This window comes from Cupressus sempervirens, chromosome 3, assembly GCF_028749045.1.
Source record: "Cupressus sempervirens isolate cs-2001-9-10 chromosome 3, ASM2874904v1, whole genome shotgun sequence".
Taxonomy (NCBI): Eukaryota; Viridiplantae; Streptophyta; class Pinopsida; order Cupressales; family Cupressaceae; genus Cupressus; species Cupressus sempervirens.
In genome coordinates, this window is record NC_143120.1 from 582,542,300 (window position 1) to 582,566,071 (window position 23,772).

Sequence of the window (23,772 nt, forward strand, 5' to 3'; positions counted from 1 at the left end):
ATCTGCAAGAGCTATCCATAGAAATAAAATAACCAACATTGCTACCATACAGATCTACTAGTTTTTCCCCATGTTTATGCATTATCGGATATATGAAACAGAGTGTGAAAAGAAGAGGTCAATTATATACTCACAGCAAGCACTTGAAGGAGAGACCCTTTGAAAATGGTGATGAGATCATGGTAATATAGCAAGAAATAGTGCCTAGCCTGAGAAGCCGTCCAGCACAGAGAAAAATCTGACGTACCCATGACGTCTATGGCAAGGAATGACCTCACCCAGATTTGGCCATAACCAAGACCATGAACACTCGGTTGTGAAGAAAAGGAGCCGTTCAAGACTTGAATATTGGCGTCCACGAGTTCAAATCTGAACTCCATATGTAATACATAGAAAATGCACAACAAAAATCTGCATTAAGCTCACTTTTGGAGAAGATTATAAGACAAATAACCGGTGTCAAGAAAGCTCACAACAACACATGAACCTGCAGCGAATATAAGCATATACAGATACAAAGAAATCGCAACCAAGAATGGAGTTTTTACCATGAAGAACCCGGAAGAAATCTTGCTCAAAAGCAAGATTGAAGTCGCGTAGGAGAGGAAAGCTCAGTCTCGTCATCAAGAAAGACGTCTTCAACAATAGAACAGCTAGCAAATGCATGGAAATGGCTCCTTCCCAAGCAAAAAATCCGACCCAGCAAAGGAAAAAATCACAGAGCTTCATCATAGCAAATATAAGCATATACAGATGCAAAGAAATTGCAGCCAAGAATGGAGTTTTTACCATGAAGAACCCGGAAGAAATCTTGCTCAAAAGCAAGATTGAAGTTGCGTAGGAGAGGAAAGCTCAGTCTTGTCATCAAGAAAGACGTCTTCAACAATAGAACAGCTAGCAAATGCATGGAAATGGCTCCTTCCCAAGCAAAAAATCCGACCCAGCAAAGGAAAAAATCACAGAGCTTCATCATAGCCGCGCCTAGGGTTTGGAGAAACCCTTATTTCTTGCTCCCATGCAAGATGCAAAATGAGAAAATGAACAAAACAACAACGTTTTGCCTTCCCCTTATTTTTTGCCTTTGTCACATTTCATGAAATTTCAAATCTGTGAGTGGGAGTCGGATTTTTATTTTTGCCATGTATGCTATTTTTATATTAGTTGAGGGTGATTATTTTGAACTCTATTCTTATTAGTTTTACAGATATCAATGAATAAAGCTTTGGTCATTTGATATATTTAAAACTAATAGAGATAATATTGCATGATTTATATTAATATTAATATGTTTTAAAATTAACTAATGAAATGTTAATTATTAAAGCATACTAATATTATTATAAATAAAGGAGTTAAAATATAGTTTCCATTATAATACTAATTTAAGATTAATGTGTTCATTTTAAAAAATGATAAAATATAAGAATAAACACGATAATATTAAATTAATATAATAAAATAAGCTTCAATTGTAAAATTAATATATCAAGTGGTCGTAATTATAAGGCCCTTGATTTTATTAATTATTTAATGGAAATTATAAAAGTTGTAAGTATCTATTATGCATGAATGCAAGGAAAAATTGTTGGAAGGATATTTTTAGAAGGGACGTTCAGTTAACAGAGGGTACTCATTGAGGCCAAATTCAGTTCCAGTTCCACATGCAGATTTGTAAGTTATTTGATGACATTTTTAGCAGTTCATGGAGCAATGATGATCAGTTATACATGCAGTTCAGATTGAGGGCTTATTTTATGCATATATTGCATAATTAGGAACAATTTTACATGCTATTTTTGTGGGTTACTTAGTGCATCCGAGTTTGATCATTTTGTGCATAATTTTGGAGAGCTAGAGGCAGTTTTGAGTTATCCATGAGTTGAGCAGATGGTTGAGTGCAGTTTTCAAAGGCTCCTTCATTGTTTTCATCATTTTTGGTGATTTTTCCTAGGCATGATTTTGGAATCCGAGTTAGGGTTTATTTTCTATATGTTGTACTTTCACCTCATTATGAGGGACCTTCTTTCGGATTTAAATTTTTGCGCATAGCAGATTTTGAGTTGATTGTAAGGGCACTTGTGACAGAGATTTTTGAGCATTGATTATAGAGATACAACGGTTCCTTCTCATAGATTCTTGTGCAATTTTGTGAATTTCTTACTTTAATGTTGTGTTCGCCTTCATTTTAGTTACGTTCCTAGTTGCATATTTGAATTGTGATACATGTGATTGCAGGTCTATGTTTGTGATTTTTGTTTTCTTGTAGAGAATTGGTGAAACTTAGGTATCCCTTTGAAAGCAAGAGGTTCCAATCCTTACATAGAAACATTTTTTGTGATTACGTGATTGTCTGAGTATTGTGAGTCAATTATCTTCTCGTAGTTTGTGCTGAAGTGGTCAAAGTTACATTCAAAATCATTGGTGTATCACCTCATTTAAATTATTTTTTTTATCATTCATTATTCATTTCTTACCCTTATCTTGAGTACATTTTTAGGATTAGGTGATCACAACTTAGGAACTAGCCTAGCTTTTGGAGATTCTTCTCTCGTCTTAGGACAACCCACCACCCGAGAGAGTTTCCATTGTTTCACAGGATAGCTTGATTCCATATCTTGCTATAGGCGCAATCTTGATTGATAACAGTTTTCTGGCACGCCCAGTGGGACTACGAACTGCTTCATAGTTTACTGAGTTACAAGTTTTTACTGTTGTTTTGGTGTGAACAGCAATATTCTGGCCTTTGTGAAGTATTTTATTAACACCTAGCGACTCTGTTTTTAAGGTTTATCGCAGATTCAGTTGCAGTTTTGGTGATTTTTAATGAGAAGAACTCCTAGAAGATCAACAAGAGGAAGTAGAGCACCAACAGTTTCAAGAGGAAGGTTAGTTTCACCATCAGAATCAGATTTTTCAGCGTTTGAGTATCCTACAAGTGAAGAACAGCTAACAAATTCTGAAGAATCTGAGATAGTCGTTGATGATACTGGTTTTCCTGAAGATTTAAGTGTTCGTGACCATTCAAAATCTGAGGTGCCCATTTTTGAGCAATTACCAGAGGACCAATTTGTATTTTCAGCATCTATAAGTGGTGCTACAGCTGCTGTTACAGGTCTGAAAACATATTAGCGGAAGGTAAATCAGCCTACACAAACTTCAGTACCATTTGTAGCACAACAACAAGTACCACCAGTTCATCAAGTGGCTTGAAATCTGCCATTTGTAGTTTTTAATGCTGGCAGCCCCTTACAAATTGCTGTCCATCATGATATTCCACCAGCAGCATTAAAAAGTGTGCCATATTTTACTAGTGAAAATCAAGTTTCAGCAGTGGAACATATTAAAAATATTGCTACCCTTTGCGGATTACACCAAGTTCAGTATGAAGATGTGGCCTTGAAGTTATTAGCAGCATCTTTTAGAGGTAAGGCATTAATTTGGTTCAGAAGTCTTGCAGTAAATTCAATTGCCACATGGGATACATTGGGAAGTTTGCTAATCAGCAAGTTTGAAGATAAGTTTGATAATCTTTCCTTGGTTGAACAGTTGACTACTATAAAGAGACATCCTAATGACCATATTTATGGTTTTAATTTTCGTTTTCAGCAAACTTGGGATAGAATTCTAGTAACTGTTAAGCCTTCTAATGATTATGCATTCTTATTTTATTTAAAGGCCTTTAATAGTGATATTTCAGTTATGATGCAATCTATGGGAGGACGTACTTTGCTTGATGCATTTGATGTTGCTGTAAGAGCTGAAAATAGCTTAATACAAGCTGACAAACTACCTCCTAGGCCAACAATGCCTTATTCTGCGAAAATACAGCAGATTGTACCAGCTGTTATACCACCATTGGCTGTAATTCCACCTATGCCAGCATTACCAGCATTTAATGTGCAGGTTGCAGCAGAGGAGCATGCTGCTACAACTCCTATTAGAGAGTTACAAGAGCAAAATCAAGGCTTAATTGAGAAAACTGACAGTATGATGAGGACATTACAGACTTATGGCAATGAGATAACAAATTTGAAGAGACAACAAGGTCAATACAACAGGCCTAATCAAGCGTCCTATCAGGAAAACAAGCAATTTAACCAAACTTCAGGTTCAAACCAGCAAAAGAAACTTCAAGGACAGCAAAGAAATTATGGTCAAAGGACCAACCAGCCCTACAATTATGCAACTCGTAGCAATTCAAAAGAATTGGTAGTTGTTCCTCAAAACAACTATGCACACGAAGAAGAATGGTGCAATACTTGTAATGTTGGTCATCATTGATTGGATTGTGCGTATGCACTTGAGTCAAGGAAGTGGGATCTTTTGAAGGAACAACAGATTACAAACCAAGGAGAGGTTCATTCTAAACAAGTGCAACAACAAGTACAACAACAAGGTAATCCTAATGCTACTTTAATGAATTTTACCAAAGATGAGGCTATTATAGTAGCGAATTTTGATCAAAATCAGACTTGGAAGCCTGTATCAGCGGGAACAAGGTCAAAAGACCAAGCTGCAAATATACAACAGCAAGTTGATAAATCAAAACAGCAGCAGGTCAATGCTGGTAACAACCAACCAGGACCATCAGGTGCACAAAAAATGCAGTATGTGCCAAAACACAGCAAGGACAACAAACTCCAGCTCAAAAAGTGAGTTTACAGCCATCACAACAGCAGAAAGAGCCTGTTGTACCAAAGAATCAGTCAAAGGTTAGTACTCAGAATTTCAATATTGTTGAACAACTGAAAAAGACTCATGTTCCTATTTCTATATGGGATGTTTTAGCACTCCCGGGTCAAAAAGACGTTACAGGAAGCATTACATTCACTCACCTTGTCTGATAACGCTTTAGCACAGCAGACCCCTACAGTTCTAATGGCTGCAAAAGTTAATAATTTACAACAGCTAACCAAAGTAGTGAAGCCACCACCTTTTTATGTCATAGTTATAATAGGCAAATACCTTGTTTATAATTTCATGATAGATTCAAAGGCCACTAGCTCTATTATGCCCAAAAAGATAGTAGACCAGCTAGGCCTCAAATATGAACCAATTGAAAAGGGGGTAGTACAGCTAGATGGGACGGCCATTGAAACAATTGGAGTTATCAGGAATATGGATCTAACTTTGCATACTTGTCCTAGTTTTTCGGTCCCCTTGGATATCTATATCGTTGACCTACCTCCCTATTTTTCCATGTCTATCACGTGATTTTACAGCAAAAAAGGAGGTTATGTGTCTATTGATTGGTCTCATATGCTTTTCCGCACTAGGTATGGTACTAGGGTGACAATTCCGTCTGAACCTATTGCCAAAGATTGCCTTGATCATAACGTTGTTACTCTTGGAAATAATACAGCAGCTGTTTTATTTGATCAAGAGGAAATAGATGCTGTTTATGAGTCTAAAACGCCCATAGATACTATTTATGCTGTATTATTAGATGAATGGGCTACTGAAAATGCTGAAATTTCAGAATCACAGGTTGAAGAACCAAGTTTGGGCAATTACGTTATTCATGAGACTATTGATTTTCTGCCAAATGTCATAAAAATATATAGATTTAAATGCAGGACAGCAGGGTAATGAAGTATGGAAATTATTTTTTGATGGTTCACGCAGCAAAATCGGTGCTGGAGGAGGTTGCATGCTGATTTCACCAGCAAATGAAAGGTATTATGCATCTTTCAGATTTACTTTCAGCTGTACCAATAGTGTTGTTGAATATGAAGCGTTGCTAAATGGATTAAAATGGGCCATAAAAAGAGGTATCGACTGCTTACAAGTTTATGGTGATTCTGAACTGATTGTTAATCAAGTTAGAAACGTTCATGCTACAAAAAATGATTTGTTGAAAAGTTACAAGCATGTGTGGGATTTAATTGAAGGATTTGAAGCTTTTAATTTGCAATCTGTTCCTAGAAATCAGAATAAGCATGCTGATACACTTGCTGCAATTGGTGCGCAATATGATATTCCTACTGAAATCAGCAAGAACAAAGGAAATAATCATGTAAAAGTGGTTGTTAGACCTGCTGTACCAAATGACGCTGAAAGTTGGCAAGTTTTTGAATCAGATCAGCATATTGTTAATTTTTTAAGAGAAGAAGCTGAGTTTTCTCAGTCTAACTAGTAGAAATTGCAGGAACAATATGAAGATCAGATTATCCAATTAAGGACAAACAAGATACCAAAAGTTTTGGTAACTTTAGAATCTATTTTTAATACTGATGATCAGTTTAAAAAGGATAAATCCAGCTTGCAGATCAAAGAAGAGCACTATGAAGAAGTGGAAATTGCAAAGGATAAAAAACTCAAACTTGGCAAGGTATGTACTCCTGAAGAGCGTCAAACTTTTGTAAATTTATGCAATGAATTTCAGAACATTATTGCATGGAGCTATTCAGATTTAAAGGGATTTGATCCTAACATTGCTCAACATACCATTGAGCTAGAACCGGGTGCAAAACCGGTTAGGCAAAAATAGAGACCAATTAATCCCAAGTTGGAACCTCTTATGATTAAGGAGCTGAATAAATTAATAGAGAGCAATATTATATTTCCTATTAAGCATACCTCTTGGGTCTCTAATTTGGTTCCTGTTAGGAAGAAAAATGGACAAATTAGATTATGTGTTGATTTCCGTGATTTAAATAGGGCTTCATTGAAGGATAGACATCCTTTGCCTTCAATGGAGAAAATCTTACAAGTTGTTTCAGGTTCAAAACGCTTCTCATTGCTGGATGGCTTTTCTGGTTACAACCAAATTTTGGTCAAAAAAGAGGACAGATTTAAAACAGCTTTTACCACCAAATGGGGCACTATGGCTTATCAAAAGATGCCATTTGGTTTATCAAATGCTGGTACAACTTTTTAGAAAGGAATGGATAAGGCTTTCGTGAATTTAATGTACAGGTTTGTGCTGGTTTATCTTGATGATATCACCGTTTTTTCAGAAAATGTAGCCGATCACTTTCAGCACTTGAAGGTAATATTCAAAAGATGCAGTGAGTATGGTATATCTTTGAATCCCAAGAAAAGTGTCTTTTCTGTTCATGAAGGTAAACTATTAGGATTCATTGTATCAAAAGAAGGTATTACCATAGAGCCGGAAAGAGTAAGTGCAATTCTCGCTCTACCACTTCCAGCACATAAAAAGGGGTTACAAAGTTTCCTAGGAAGAATCAATTTTATAAGAAGATTTATTCCAAATGTTGCTGAATTATTGTCCCCATTAACAGCCATGCTTAAAAAAGGTATTGTTTTCAGCTGGACTAAAGAAGGTAAACGTAGTTTTGAACTGATAAAAGAAGCATTAGCTGCTGCTCCTACATTGTTAAATCTAGATTTGTCTAAGGATTTTATATTATATGCTTATGGTAACATTGATTCTATCGCTGCTATGTTAGTACAACAGAATGATGAAGGTTCTGAACAACCATTAGCATTTTTCAGCCAAGGGCTTAAAGATTACGAGTTGCATTATTCATTTGTTGAAAAGCATGTTCTTGCTATTATCAAAATTTTGAAAAAATTCAGGCAAAATTCAGGCATATGCTGTCCAATAATAAGATCAAAATAATGGTAGCTCATCATTCTATTAAGGATTTCTTGCTCAATAAAGATTTGAATACTAAAAGAGCAGGTTGGATTACTAAAGCCATGAAATACGATATTGAAATCAATGTAACCAAGCTGGTTAGAGGTAAGGGATTATGCGAACAGCTAGCTGGAAATGGGAATAATGATTTGAATGATGATAATAATGTTGTTTTGACCATGTTAGATGAGGAACAACCTACTGTACATAATATTCAGACTGATTGGGTAGAAGATATGACAAGATTCTTGCAAATAGGACGCTGCCCTGAAGGTTTGGAGAGATCAAAACGAAAGTATTACAGATTACAAGCTATTCCTTACTGTTTAATGAATGGTATTTTGTTTAAGAAAGATTTGCAGGGTGTATTGCTGAGATGTATAAAACCAGATCAGATTGAGCATATTTTGCACCAATTTCATGAAGGACCAGTTGGAGGTCACTTCTCGCTAAGAGCTACAGCTGTTAAGGTGATGAAGGCAGGCTACTATTGGCCAAGCGTGTTCAAAGACGTGCATCTTTGGGTAAGGAAATGCAAACAATGTGCAATTTTTGTAGGTAAAGAGAAGTTATCAGCAATGCCTTTGAAACCTATTCAAGTGGACCAGCCATTCATGAAATGGGGTCTAGACTTCATTGGCGTCATTAACCCACCTTCAAGTGCAGGTCATAAATGGGTATTGACAGCCATTGATTATTTCACCAAGTGGACTGAAGCAGTAGCTCTTAAAGATGCAAATGAGACTGCTGTTCTGAATTTTTATGAGGATTTAATTTGTAGATTTCGTGTACCAGATTCAATCATTTCAGATAACGCTCTTGCATTCACAGGAAATAGGATTGCTGAATGGGTTGTTAAAAAGGGCGTGTATCTGAATCAAAGTAACAAGAATCGGAATCGTGAATCGGCAATGAATCGGTAATGAATCGGCTATGAATCGGCAAATTTGAAAAAACCTTTTAAATTTAAAGATCTTAACAATTTAAAACTTATTTCATGCACCCTTTATTGAATATAACTTAAACACACTATAACATCATCAAATTGAAGTTAAAACTTAACATACATAAACATGGAACATAAAATCCATCACATATGTAACTATGTGATCTAAAATGTAAATTGTAGGCTAGCTGAAGTAAATAGAAATCAAATGATCATAATGATTTAAATCATAGAATGTATGTAAGATTATCCATAAGACATCAAATCATAAATGTATGTAAGAATCTAAGATGAAGATCCATGAAAGTTTGAAACATATGTCTATCAATGATTCAGTATCAATATCTGTAAACAAAATGTAAAAACAAGGCTCCATCTCAAGCCTCAGACTCATAGTCATCATCATCATCCTCAACATCATCCTGAAGCTCGGCTGCAGCCTCAGCCTCAGCCTCTGAGTATCCAGTCTGCCTAGTAGCAAGGCGTCTAATGTAGGTCCTAGAGGACTGCCGAGCCATATCTCCCGCATGTAAGATGGGCTCATGAACGTCACTAGGGCCTGTGCCTGTGCGTGCACGTGTGTGTCTACCAATGCCTGAAGAACGTGCTCTAGCTGTCTTAGCCTCTATATCCACCTGGTCAACCCACACACGGTCTTCCTCAGTGAAGACTAGATCCACAACCTCTGTGAGCCACTCTGATTTTGGATCAATCTCTTCCAGAATGATCAGAGAGGAGTCAGTGCCCAAAATCTGTCTGATCCTAAGACGGAGGTTGTAATGAACAAAGACAATATCATTCAACTTTTGCACTGTCAACTTGTTTCTCTTCTTCGAATGGATGTGCTCGAACATGGACCAACTGCGCTCACATCCAAAAGTGCTGCTTGGCTGACTTAGAATACGAATGGCAATTTTTTGAAGTTTTGGGGTTGTGGCCCCAAACATTTTCCACCATCTATCTGCAATAAGGGAAAAATTGAAAATAGAAACAATTAGTCTTATTTACAAATTACAAGTTAACTCTAAAATTACATAATCAACTTTAAGTTTAGAATTTAGATTCATGAACATTGAATATATTATTTAATTTTTACCTGGCTGTAGTGTTGTCTGAGCATTTATGGCCATCCTGCTAGAGGAAAGTGGCGCCTCTTTATTGTTGAACTGGTCTAGCTCAACAATCGCAGCAGCGCTATCTTCATCGCTACTCAAGCTCTGAATCACTGTGTATAAGCCAGTGAGAACCTCCGCATCTGCCTTGAACTCAGGGCGGAAACGATATGCCGGATTCTGAAAGTAAGTTGTTGCATGGATGGGTCGATGGAGCTGATTCTGCCATCTCCTATCGATGATGTCCCAAATAGGGCCATACCTCTCCTACACTCCTGCATATTGGGCTCTGATGGCCTCCTTGGCCCTATCCATGCCCTCATAAATATAGCCCATAGAGGGCTCCTCCCCATCAGCAATTCGTAGCAAAGCTACAAGGGGCTCAGTGACCTACATATAAAGTAAAACAAAAAACTTGAGTCAAAACTTAAATATAAAATAATTAAACTTAAAGTAAAAGTAAAATACTAAATATTAAATTGCAATAAATTTACCTGCAGGATTTCTCTAGCGGGTTTCCAAAAACCATCCTCATCAAATATGCAATCCGCCACATCTATCCCTGCAGTGGTCATAGCATAGGAAGAGGAAATCCACTCTCGCCCAACAAACATGCTCCTCAATTCATCCCTTGATGTCAACAAGGACTGCAAGGTGATGAAATTCGAGGCAAACCTCGTGATACCTGGGCGAGCTAACTCCTTGCCTTCTGTGTACTTCCTCATTGTGCTAAGGAAAAATGAATGATTATAAATAAATTTGCATATGTTTTTTGCTCTTTCCACACATGACTTGACAAACTCAAGTTTGCCAATTTCCTCCAACATGAGGTCAATGCAGTGTGCCGCACAAGGGGAGAGGTGCCTCTCCATCAAAAGTTTACTTAAAACAATTTTAAGTCAATTAGAAATTCAAATTTCAAAATTCAAATAAATTTATTTTCAAAACTTGAAAAGTTAAAAGTTTACCTGCAATAACATAACTTGCTGCATTATCCGTCACCACCTGGATCACATTTTGTTCTCTCACCTCTGCTACGACTTCCTTAATAGCCTCATATAAGTATGCGGCATTTTTTACATGTGCGGAAGCATCGATGGATTTGATGAACATGGTATATCTTACAAGTAACAAAACAACGAATTAGAATATTAAAATTAAATGGATCATCAACAAATTAGCATTCAACAAATCAAAATTTACAATTATGTATGTAGGAAAGTAGAATGATCAATCACCTCCACAGGATACAAGAAAATTGAGGAGTGTTCTATTCCTCCTATCTGTCCAACCATCAGTCATTATGGTGCAACCCTTTGCAATCCACTCCTTTCGGTTCTCCTCGAGCTCAGCCCTCATGTCCTCTACCATCTCATCCAAGAGGTATCCGCTCAACTCAGCCTTAGTTGGGGCTTTAAACCCCAGACCACAAATAGCAACCGCATCTATCATGTTCTGCCAATAAGAAGCCCTGTCACAAATAAAAATTTAGAGGTCAAAGACTCAAATTATAAAACAAGTAGATATAATTAAAGTTTTACTTTTACTTTTAATTTTAACTTTAAAGAAAACAATGAAAAAAGAATCAATTACCTGACTGCAATAAATGGAATGTTGCAAAAGTACCAAAATTTGCATATCTCCTTTCTGGCAGCATCATGAATCGCCTTGTTCAAACCCATGCCCTCAAGCGTGGGTTGGGAACTAGGAGTAGTGCGGGGCACAAAGTAACTATCCATTCTGTTTTTTCGCACTCTAGGCTGCAATAGGTTGGTGTAGGACTCTGTCTTAGTATGTGACCGACTAGCACTAGCACTAGCACTAGCACGAGCACGAGGAAAAGAACTAGGATAAAAAAGAGGCCTAGAAGAACCCTCTCCAACACAACCTACGGATGCAGAAGCTGATGCAAATGCAGATGTGGATGCGGCTGCGGATGCGGATGCAGGAACATGGGAGCCAATACCCCTTAACCCTTCAAGTTGCATTTTCCTATTGGTTTTGTCTTTTTCAATTTTTTCTAATGCCATTAAGCAAGTGCGTTTTGCCTCAAGAGTTTGGTGAGTGCAAATTGTAACATCGTGTCCAGGTATAGCAGCAATGTGGTATTTCAATCTATAAATACCCCCAGAAGTTATTTTTTCTTTACAAAAAATACATTTTGTTTGATATTTGGTTCTTCCAAGAAACTCTTCATTATATTTCCAACATTCATCTTTTCTACCCATTGCGAATTTGCAAAAAATGAAAGCAAAGGCTGCTGCAATAAAAATTTATATGTAAAATATCAAAGTTTGAAGCTAATAAAAGCTACAAAACAACAAACCCTAGTTTGCAACTTAGTAAAAATAAAGAACATTCAAGATCTAAACTAAAAATCTTGAAAATTATAAAAATTTAACAAAAAATGCATAATACACTAACATGCAAAAAAAAAAAAGAGCACTTACCTCTTGCAAATGAGTTGAGGAGTGTTGAGATTGGCTCCTTAATGCTCCCAATGCAATTGATGGCCTTCCCAAATGGATTGCTGATCTCTTTTGTGCTCTTTCTTCTTGCCGGTTAGAAACCTATGGCTTTTCTTTTCTCTTCTTCTCTCTCACTTTTCCTCTCTTCTAATCATGTTAAACAAATAGAAGGCCCTTTAGGGTTATAATAAAGAGAATAGGTCAAAAACAAAGTTAAAAAAAAAACAATTTTTTTAAATTTTAGAAGTCTATACTTTATTGGCTGTGGGCAATTCATGTCGATTTTATCAGGCGATTCATGCGATTTTTTGGATGAATCACCCAAATCGGCGATTCAGGCGATTCACCTGATGAAATCGGCGATGGCGATTTTCAACTCCAAAAAAATCGCCATCGCTAAATCTAATCGCTGAATCGCCGATTTAGGCGATTCTCGTTATTCTGATTTGAATTCTTCATCAAATTATGACCCACAGGGTAATGGACAAGCTGAATCCACCAACAAGAATCTGATTCGTATTATAAAGAAAACATTAAAAGGGAATCAACATTCTTGGCACGAGAAGTTGGAATCAGCACTGTGGGCTGATAGAATAGCTTCCAAAAGATCAACTGGTATGTCTCCTTACACGCTGGTTTATGGTAAAGAAGCAAGATTACCAGTTTGAGTTGAGTTTCCAGCATTAGATTTTATGCATCAGTTAGATATGATTGATGAAGAGCCTATGATGGCAAGGCTGGCCCAACTAAATGAACTAGAAGAGAAAAGAAAAGATGCTTTACAAACCATTGAGCATCATCAAGCTCAGATGAAGAAGACATTTGATAAAAAACATCTCCAAAAGATTTCCAGCTGGGAGACTTAGTACTAAAATGGGATGAAATGAAAAGTAGGTCTGGAAAGCATACAAAATTCGATGCCATGTGGGCTGGTCCGTACATCATAATTGGAACCATGCAAAACAATGCTTTCCATTTGTCCACATTAGAAGGAGAAGAGTTGAAGATCCCAGTTAATGGGATTCACCTCAAGCGATGCTTTTGAGGTATTTTTCAGATTATAATAAGTGCTTTGGCATAGTAGAGTAGAAGTACGATTTGATTTCAGATTTCAATAAGTGCTGTTCCAGCACAACTAGATTCAAGTTTCAGCATGTTAGTTGTTAGTAATAAAGCTGGAAACTACACCACATCATTATCAATCTGCCATCAACACATGAGATACATATCACGCAAAGCATGGAATGAATTCCAATGCTCTGAATCATACATACCTCACGGGTTCATAATAGGTTCATAGTGACATGATGTAATTCTCATCCATTCAGCCGTAAGGAAATCAGAAAGCATTTAAGCATATTGCTGGTACAGATCTTTTTGACATATTTTTCAGAAAAACAGCAAGTATAAATTCTGGTTTTGAATATTGGTTGACTTGAATGAATATCTTACCCCATAGCAACAAGATGATGTGTTATCCACCATCATACTAGACTGATATACCACTGTGTATAACATAAAATACTGAAAAAAGGGGGAATGGTCACTCCAGGACAGCCAGCATACCACCCTAGTACAATCATGCAGAACACACCACGTTGTTGTTATGACATAAGGTACACATTCAAGCTTAATAGTTCAGGGTTTGTAGTATGTTTTCAATAAACTTTTCAGTCAAATCTGAGAGGTGTCATAACAACCAGCAACTATTGATCTTCACAACCACAATACAATTGTTTTATCATAGAATAGAGGTCACAAAAGCAACAAATTTTTCTCTTTACTGTGATACAATTCGATCTTGGTTATCAAAAGGAATAGCTACAAGATCCTATGGCAGCTATCAGATCTGTTTGAAAATGTTTAGTTTTCAGTTTTCAGTTTTCAGTTTGGTGTGGTGAGGTGTGTTTATTTCAGCAAGGTTTTCAATTTGAGTTTTTCTAAATTTTTGAGAAGGTTCAGTTTTCTAAGTGCTGAAGATGACTCTATACCCAATAGATTGACAAGACAACTGGTCTATTACTGTTTAGCAGGCAAACAACCCTGAGAGGTCACCAAAAATGTTACCAATTTAACATGCCTCTTAAATTGTTGTGTTTTACGCTAAACTGAATATGTTTTATCTGATAACTAAGTGTGTTTAGCTGCTGAGAAATGACAGTACAGAACTAAAAGAATGCAGTAAGCAAAGTACAGGAATCATACAAGTACCAAAAAAAATATATTTTATTCAAGTATTAAAAAATATTGTTACAAAGTGTTTATGTTTACACAGTACTTGAATACAATGCATTCAGATATTACCAGTGCTCTCAGCTCCTAACATAAATATTTGAATTAAACATATTGTACAAACAGAAAAGTACTAAAAAGGAGATAAAAGGAAACGCATCCATTGCCTGAATGGAAGGTTTATAGTGTTGTACGCTGAAGGGCTGATCCCACATCTCCATCTGGGAGTGAACCTGCAAAAAATGAATAAAGAAATGGGTCAGTTCATATGAACTGAGCAATGGAAAACTTTCCTATCATCTATACTCTACTGTTTATACAACATGGTTATCCAGATAACTATGCTAAAAGGCAAGAAGGCAAGAACAATCCGAAAAAAAAAAAACATTTTTTTACTAATGACTTTGTTCCATGTGCAGATACAGGTATGAAGACTTGAGGCTAAGTTTGTTCGAGCAAAGACAGAAGATATTGGGGAGACTGTTGAGAGTGCATACATAAGTTTTAGGTATGGGACCTTTCGGTTAAACCAATGTAGCTGATTGAAGACTTTGAGGAGATCATGGAAGGACGTACATAAGTTACAAGCATGAAACTTTCTGATCAAATCAAGGAGGGGCGAAGACCAAAGACTTGAGGAGATCATTGAAGGGACACACATACACTATAAGCGTGGAACCTTTTGGTTGAATCATGTAACGGCAAAGGCAAAGGACGAGGGGAGACTGTTGAGGGGGCATACATAAGTTTCAGGTATGGGACCTTCCGGTCAAATCATGGAGGACATATAAAGTTTCAAGTCTGAAGTTAAAGGAATTTCAAGTATTTTTTCAGCATATATCAGTAAAGTACAAGTGCAATCAGTCACAAGGACAGCCAGAATAATTATCGAGTGCTAAATCAATAGGAAAAGAGGACAAATCTGCTATAGCAAGATATAATGCACATAAACAGGGACATTAGCATCAAACAAAACATTAATGTATACTGTTTAAACAAAATAACCATCATCTTGCTGATACAGGAACAAAGGTTTTTTTTTAACTGGATCAGGATCTCTTGAGAACGGGATGTGAATATCAGATGCTTATGTTAAAACAAATTTGTAAGAATATTCTAAAGATGTTGCTCATGTAATGCAGACTTGGTATTCATAGCATGTTTTAAAGTAACAGCAAGGTAAGCTCATACTCAATATCAAATTTATTACCAAATAGAGTGGAGCTAAAAATCACAGAAGATATGCAAGTACACGTGCAAATTTATTGATGCTACCTTAGCATACGGCTAATGTACAGTCATAGAGAAAATAGACCCATGGAAAGAATCTGTAAGAGCCATCCATAGAAATAAAATAACCAACATTGGTACCATACAGATCTACTAGTTTTTCTCCATATTTATGCATTATCGGATATATGAAACAGAGTGTGAAAAGAAGAGGTTGATTATATACTCACAGCAAGCACTTGAAGGAGAGACCCTTTGAAAATGGTGATGAAATCATGGTTATACAGCAAGAAATAGTGCCCAGCCTGAGAAGCTGTCCAACAAAGAGAAAAATCTGAGGTACCCATGATGTCTATGGCAAGGAATGACCTCACCCAGATTTGGCCATAACCAAGACCATGAACACTTAGCTGTGAAGAAAAGGAGTAGTTCAAGACTTGAATATTGGCATCCACGAGTTCAGATCTGAACTCCATATGTAATACATAGCAAATGCCCAACAAAAATTCGCATTAAGCTCACTTTTGGAGAAGATTATAAGACAAAAAATTGGCATCAAGAAAGCTCACAACAACACATGAACCCGCAGCGAATATAAGCATATACAGATGCAAAGAAATCGCAACCAAGAATGAAGTTTTTACCATGAAGAACCTGGAAGAAATCTTGCTCAAAAGCAAGATTGAAGTCGCGTAGGAGAGGAAAGCTTAGTCTCGTCATCAAGAAAGACGTCTTCAACAATAGAATAGCTAGCAAATGCATGGAAATGGCTCCTTCCCAAGCAAACAATCCGACCCAGCAAAGGAAAAAATCACAGAGCTTCATCATAGCCTCGACTAGGGTTTGGAGAAACCCTTATTTCTTGCTTTCACGCAAGATGCAAAATGAGCAAATGAACAAAACGACGTCGTTTTGCCTTCCCCTTATTTTTTGCCTTTGTCACATTTCATGAAATTTCAAATCCGTGAGTGGGAGTCGGATTTTTATTTTTGCTATGTATGCTATTTTTATGCTAGTTGAGGGTGATTATTTTGAACTCTATTCTTATTAGTTTTACATATATCAATGAACAAAGCTTTGATCATTTGATATATTTAAAACTAATAGAGATAATATTGCATGATTTATATTAATATTAATATGTTTTAAAATTAACTAATGAAATGTTAATTATTAAAGCATACTAATATTATTATAAATAAAGGAGTTAAAATATAGTTTCAATTATAATACTAATTTAATATTAACGTGTTCATTTTAAAAAATGATAAAATATAAGAATAAACACGATAATATTAAATTAATATAATAAAATAAGCTTCAATTGTAAAATTAATATATCAAGTGGTCGTAATTATAAGGCCATTGATTTTATTAATTGTTTAGTGGAAATTATAAAAGTTGTATCTATTATGCCTAAATGCAAGGAAAAAATGTTGGAAGGATATTTTTAGAAGGGACGTTCAGTTTACAGGGGGTACTCATTGAGGCCAAATTCAGTCCCAGTTCCGCATGCAGATTTGTGAGTTATTTGATGACATTTTTAGCAGTTCATGGAGCAATGATGATCAGTTATACATGCAGTTTAGATTGAGAGCTTATTTTATGCATATATTGCATAATTAGGAGCAGTTTTACATGCTATTTTTGTGGGTTACTTAGTGCATCTGAGTTTGATCATTTTGTGCATAATTTTGGAGAGCTAGAGGCAGTTTTGAGTTATTCATCAGTTGGGAAGATGGTTGAGTGCAGTTTTCATAGGCTCCTTCATTGTTTTCATCATTTTTGGTGATTTTTCCTAGGCATGATTTTGGAATTCGAGTTAGGGTTTATTTTCTATATATTGTACTTTCACCTCATTATGAGGGACCTTCTTTCGGATTTAGATTTTTGCGCATAGCAGATTTTGAGTTGATTGTAAGGGCACTTGTGACAGAGATTTTTGAGCATTGATTATAGAGATACAACGGTTCCTTCTCATAGATTCTTGTGCAATTTTGTCAATTTTTTACTTTAATGTTGTGTTCGCCTTCATTTTAGTTACGTTCCTAGTTGCATATTTGAATCGTGATGCATGTGATTGCAGGTCTATGTTTGTGATTTTTGTTTTCTTGCAGAAAATTGGTGAAACTTAGGTATCCCTTTGAAAGCAAGAGGTTCCAATCCTTACATAGAAACACTTTTTGTGATTACGTGATTGTCTGAGTATTGTGAGTCAATTATCTTCTCATAGTTCGTGCTAAAGTGGTCAAAGTTACATTCAAAATCATTGGTGTATCACCTCATTTAGATAAGTTTTTTTTATCATTCATTATTCATTTCTTACCCATATCTCGAGTACATTTTTAGGATTAGGTGATCACAACTTAGGAATCGGCATAGCTTCCGAAGATTCTTCTCTCGTTTTAGGACAACCCACCACCCGAGAGAGTTTCCATTGTTTCACAGGATAGCTTGATTCCATATCTCGCTATAGGCTCAATGCTAATTGACAACACATACACCACATATTAAAATCACCAGCTATGTCTTCTTCCGTTTCCTAGAAAGAGAATAGCAATATCACTAGCTTCAAATATAGGATGCTTTATTGTTGTCTTCGCTATAGGTTTTCTCAATTGCAAGCTTCATTTGATGGTGAAACCAATTTATGAGAAATAGTTGGGAGAAGCCTCCTTTGTACATCTTCGTGAGGAATGAATAACATGCCTTGAGCTATTTTCTTTTCTAGGGCAAGTAATTCAGGTACTACCCTTTGTATTGCAAGATCATTTCTTGTGCTAGAAGAAAATGATTTAGAGGAATGATGACATTCTTTAAATCCACTTGCTTCAATTCTTATCTTCCCAACAAGAATAAGATCATCTTCAACCTCAATAGCCAATGTTTGTGCAACTGCAAGAGTAGTCAGGGATGCTCTTCTTAAAAGAAAACTGACTTCAAGAATTTGAGCACTGACAAGGAAACACTTCAAATAGGTAGTTGTAGGTTGAGAAACAATTGGAATTCTATGTCAATTTGTCGAAATGAGCAACAAATTCATGCATAGGCACATGAGATAACATCTTCAAATGAGCAAGTTGGGCCAACAATGCATGAGTATCTTTAGGAGGCTTGAACCTTTCCTCAAGCTTCGCTATGAGAGTAGTCCAGTTTGTGATAATGCATGGTGGTAAATGGTAGAACCAATCAGAAGCCACGCCTTGTAAAGTTTTCGTGAACAACCTTACAGACACATCCTCATATTCAATAGCATGAACATTGCATGCTATGTAGAAAGCAGTGATATGTTCATCATGATGTTGTTGTTCATCACTGAAGAATTTGGGAAAATTCTATCGCAAGCCAACCGGAAGATCATGTAGAGGTGGAGCTAGATTCAATGGTCCAAAAGCATTATTGCAAGGACCTTGGGCCAGTTACATGTCCTTGGTAAATGCTTGAAATGATTTTAAAAATTACAATGAATATTTGCAATGAAAAATGACACGTATATGCTTCAAATGAAATTATGAGGCTCTCAAATGCACGTTGTGTTTCGAATTGAGTTGCCAAAAAACTGTTGGGTGGATATTTTGCAACTAACAATTTGGGTAAAAGCCAGTTACAAAATAGGTAGACCAGCCACAGCATGTGAGACAGTCTTTCATACCTTAAAGAGAAGGCTCCCCTTCTCACTGTTCCTTGGATCAACTCAAGGTAAGCAAGATGTTGAGATATTTTGAAAGGGTATTACCAATATTCTTTTCTCTTCACTTTCAGAAAAGAATCCACTAACTCGTTGAGGGAGTAATGGGCAAGATGAAACCTTTAACTACTCGTCTATCTCAAGTTGTAAACAATGATATTGATTAACTAACACTAACTCAAAGGCTAGTTGAATGCGTATCGTTTCTGCTATAAGTCTAGTCTTTATTGATGCTATAAGAGTAACTTTTACTATTAGGGCACAAAGACTTCTAGAAGTAAAGAATTCTAGCTATTTTTGTGAGTAAAGAAGGAGATATAAGCTACAATCAAAGCTCCTAGTCTATGTATCATGACAACCGCTCCCAATCATAGCTTCAGCTTCGATTTCTTCCTAACTCTTTATACTCAATTATCAAGAACGCAAAAACACATGAATAAAAGATAATAAATGCAAATCATAGTCAAATCTGCCAACTTGTACTCGTCACAGTTGCACTCTATCAAAGTTCAGCTCCAACTGTTTCTTTGTGTTCACTTTTCTTTCAAAATAGTACTACACAATCAAAGTTATGCTTGCACAATTTCTCCAGAGCTATCTTGCATACAATAAAAGATTAGTTTTACAATGAGGGGGCACTCTTCATATAGGTAAAAGAGTTGAGAAAAATGAGGAAAAAATGGGAACAACTCAACCAACTTTGATATTTTCAAACTAAACAAGAGAAATTATTCAATTACATGTCATTAGGACATGTAAATTCAATTACTTTGATCTTTGATGAGTCTCTAGTTGTCTTTTGAAAACTTGATGTGATCAAGCTTTTTCTCATTCGAATTGTCGTGAATGCTCCTTTGTAGATTGACACATTCTGGAGTCTTTAATACTTTGAAAACCTTCTTGATGGTGTCCGAATATATAATCGGAACAACTTTCCATCAACACCTTTAACTTTTATTTCTTTTTTCTTTTTTAAATCTTTTTTTTTTGCTAAAGCAAAGTGTTTGGCACATTCCTACACGATCTTAGGCTCTTTGACAGCCATTGGGAAAATGGATACCAAATGAATTATTACTTATTTAGATTTGAAGCCCGCCTTCTTTACTAGATGTCTTCATTCTTTGTAGAAGTTTGACATATTTTGAAAAGTGCATTGTAACATGAAGATGAAAACGTCTTCCAATGAGATTGGATCCATGAAAACTTTGGGAGTTGAGTTACAACAATGAATCCATGAGGGATGAGTGTTCGAAGTATGGATTAGATACTTATGGAATACATATGATGGCTGGAAATGAACTAGAAAGCATATGTAGTTGGGTGAAAAGGGCCAAAATCAGATTGTCAAGGGTGGATTACATATAAGTAAAGACAAACTTTTGTGGGTATGGCCAAGATTGCAAGTTGGGATGCATATGGATGTGTGCAAATGGCGACTTTAGTGTTTAAAAGTGTGACCATTCACCAAAATTGGGTTCTCTAGATGTCATTACATGTAGGGTGATTTACATATAATCATGACTTGATGTAATCATGTAATTAGGTTCGAAGGATGAGATTACATGTAAGTGGGATTGAAAAATAGATTTATATGTAAATGCATATGAAGGATGGAATTATATGTAAATGAGGATGGAGAATTAGATTACATGTAATTGCTCTCAATATGTAATTACATATGAAGGAAATGGATGCAACATGTGTTGACATGAATTGGCGGGAATAGTGTGATGCACTTGCATGAAAAGGTGAAAATTGAAATGGTGTGATATGCTCTTGCATTCTTGGTTAAGATTTTTTAACTTTCTTCCAAAAAGGAAGCCAAAACAAGCAATCAAACAAAACAAGCAAAACTTATGGACAAATTAAAAAAATACATTTTTTTTTTTACTCAAACTTAGTAAATACCAAGTTACTTTCCTATGCAAATTCGAAATTGGAATTTGGGGAAATTCCAAACACTTGAAAATGAAGGTTTTTATCTTATTTAAAGAGGATTTGCAAAATACATGGCATTTTTTTGGACAAATGTACAAGGATGAACCAAAATATGCATGGAAATATTAAAGAATGGAAAACTTCAACTTACATGGTGATCAAAGAACCAAATATGGAAGATTAATAGGTTTGAAGAATGTTTTTCCTCCAAATGTGAATCTTCAACCAACTATATTAACTTTCTCAACACTTGCAAGTGATGGATATTGATGAGCATTGAATGGACGTTTGGCATATGGATATGCCAAAAATGTGGTCTCTTTCCTCCAATACACAAGTCTATTTTTCTAAAAACCGTATAGAGGGATGTTTTGACTTAAAACGTAGTCTCAATATGCAAGAACATGAATCATTTTTGTTCTTGGAATGCAAAAATATGATCACCAATAACAATGATATGGATTAAATCCCCTAAACGATCCCTTCTTGAGCAAAACATGATCTAAAAACTCCAAATCTGGACTTTTTTTGCTATAACGTGGCTTCAAAACACCATGAAATGCAATGTTTTTTGCATGAGATTCAACGTCTAGGGGATGAAAATGCATGGGAATGCAAAAATGACTCTTATTCCATGGATTTCATGCCATGAAATGAGTAAATCTAGAGATTTCTTTGCATAACGTGTTCATGGAGGGCAAAAGCATAGACGTTTTTGCTCGTGGAAGCAAAAGTGTGGTCTCAAGATGCAAATGTATGTATTGGAAGTCCAAACACATTTGTCATGTCCCCACTCTAGCTCAGTCTAGCAGAGACATGTGAGTCAGCTTATTATGGGGTCTTGTAGGCTGACAGGGTTGGATAGAGACCCAGTATGGTTATTCAGTGTTGGGGACTTGGTGTTCTAGCGGTTATTAATCAGTTGGGAGACGTTCCTATATTTATGGGGTTCATTCCTACTTTTTAGGAGGTATGATCATGCACAGGGTTGGGTTTCCATGAGTTTTCTCTTTGGGTTTAGTTTCAGAGGGATAGAGCTTGTTTTCTAAAATTTAGGAGCATCCCTAGATTTTAGGGATGAGACTGCTAGTGGATCCTTGATTTCCGACTTCAGTCATAGACAGGGGACAGGATGATTTTATGGTTTGTGATGTCAGTTGGGCATTTTGTAGCTATTTGGGTTATATTTTTAATATTTCCTAAGTTAGCGTTTAATAATTAAATAAGGCTAAGTTAATAGCCATTTTGGAGTAATAAGGAGAATTTTGACCTCATTTGGATGCGTACCCCTTGGTGTGATAACTCGTTGGAAAGGTCTTGAACTTTTCTAAATCTTTCTCTTTGGTCTCAGGGCGATTCAGTGAACGGATTTATGTCTATGGAGAAAAAAGGGTCATTTTTAGTAACATTGCCACTTTAAAATAAGACTTAAATCACTTTTGTAACCCAACGCCTTTTGGAGTCACTTAGGGTTCGATTTGCTTTTGAAGGGGCTATAAGAAGATGTAGGCGCCATTCCTCATTCATATTATGCATATTTTTCAAACACTTCTTTTTAGATTTGCTCTCCCTGAGCGATTTGCATTCTGGGACGCAAACCCCAAGGTAATTGCTGGCTGGGACGTAACCCTCAGCAGCATTGGGTATTGGTTTGTCAGTAGTTTCAACAGTATTCAGGAGCAAGGTAGACGCCACTTCAGCTTGGGCCTATAGTTTGTTTTGTTGGGCATGTTCTTTGGCGTATGGGAGGTGAATTCTAGCAGCCGTACACTATCATTCTTCCAACCGTACTTGCAGCCGTACTCTGTCATTTGCAGCACTTGGATACATAGAAAATCAGTTACTCAGCAGCAAAATCTTACATCTTATCAGCCCGTTTTCATCAGCCAGTTGTGGCGTCATTGTTAGAGGAAATGTACTGGATCTTTTATTTAGAGATCTGCCTAGTACGATTTGTATCAACTCAGACTTTACTGCATATTGTTATTTATTTTCAGACTCTTTTCTTGCCATTTGTTACTTCTCATTTCTATGTGGAATAATCATCAAAAACACAAAAACAAACAAACTCTTCTGCATTTTCGTCTAATTCTACAAGAAAACATTAATAAACAGGAAAAAACAAAAAAATAAAATAAATCTAGAGCAGAGATCCATCAGGGATCTTTCAACATTCTTTAGGAGAGTTTACATATTTTAAAATGCATCTACATTGGTCTTTTGTGCTAAATGCACTCTTGGGGTGCCTTTGTATATTTTAAATAATATGTAATTGGCAAAATGCACTCTCCAAGCCTCATTACATATTTTAAAACTTGCAACATGGGAAAACAATGCAAAATACACTCTTGGGCCCTCATTACATATTCTAATACTTGTAACATGGGCAAACAATGCAAAATGCACTCTTGGGCCCTCATTGCATATTTTTAATTTTACTTTGGAAAGCCAAAATGTGGACTCAAGATGCAATTACATGTAAAGTGGATTACATGTAAAGGAGGTTTTTATGCAAAATGGACTCGAGGAAGTCCATTACATGCATTTTTAGTGCA

The 23,772-nt window shown here is 36.1% G+C and overlaps 1 protein-coding gene and 1 long non-coding RNA gene across 2 annotated transcripts in view; one reads left to right on the forward strand and one right to left on the reverse strand.

The window, feature by feature from the left end:
* The window catches only part of LOC149567761 (Protein kinase superfamily protein), a 258,969-nt gene that overhangs the window by 166,688 nt on the left and 68,509 nt on the right, over positions 1-23,772 (forward strand). The window lies entirely within an intron of this gene.
* On the reverse strand, positions 10,715-11,125 carry LOC149567764 (uncharacterized). Its single transcript, XR_016361649.1, has 2 exons — positions 10,900-11,125; positions 10,715-10,781 (listed from the first exon to the last, which is right to left on the reverse strand). It is a non-coding gene; the product is annotated as an uncharacterized LOC149567764 (long non-coding RNA).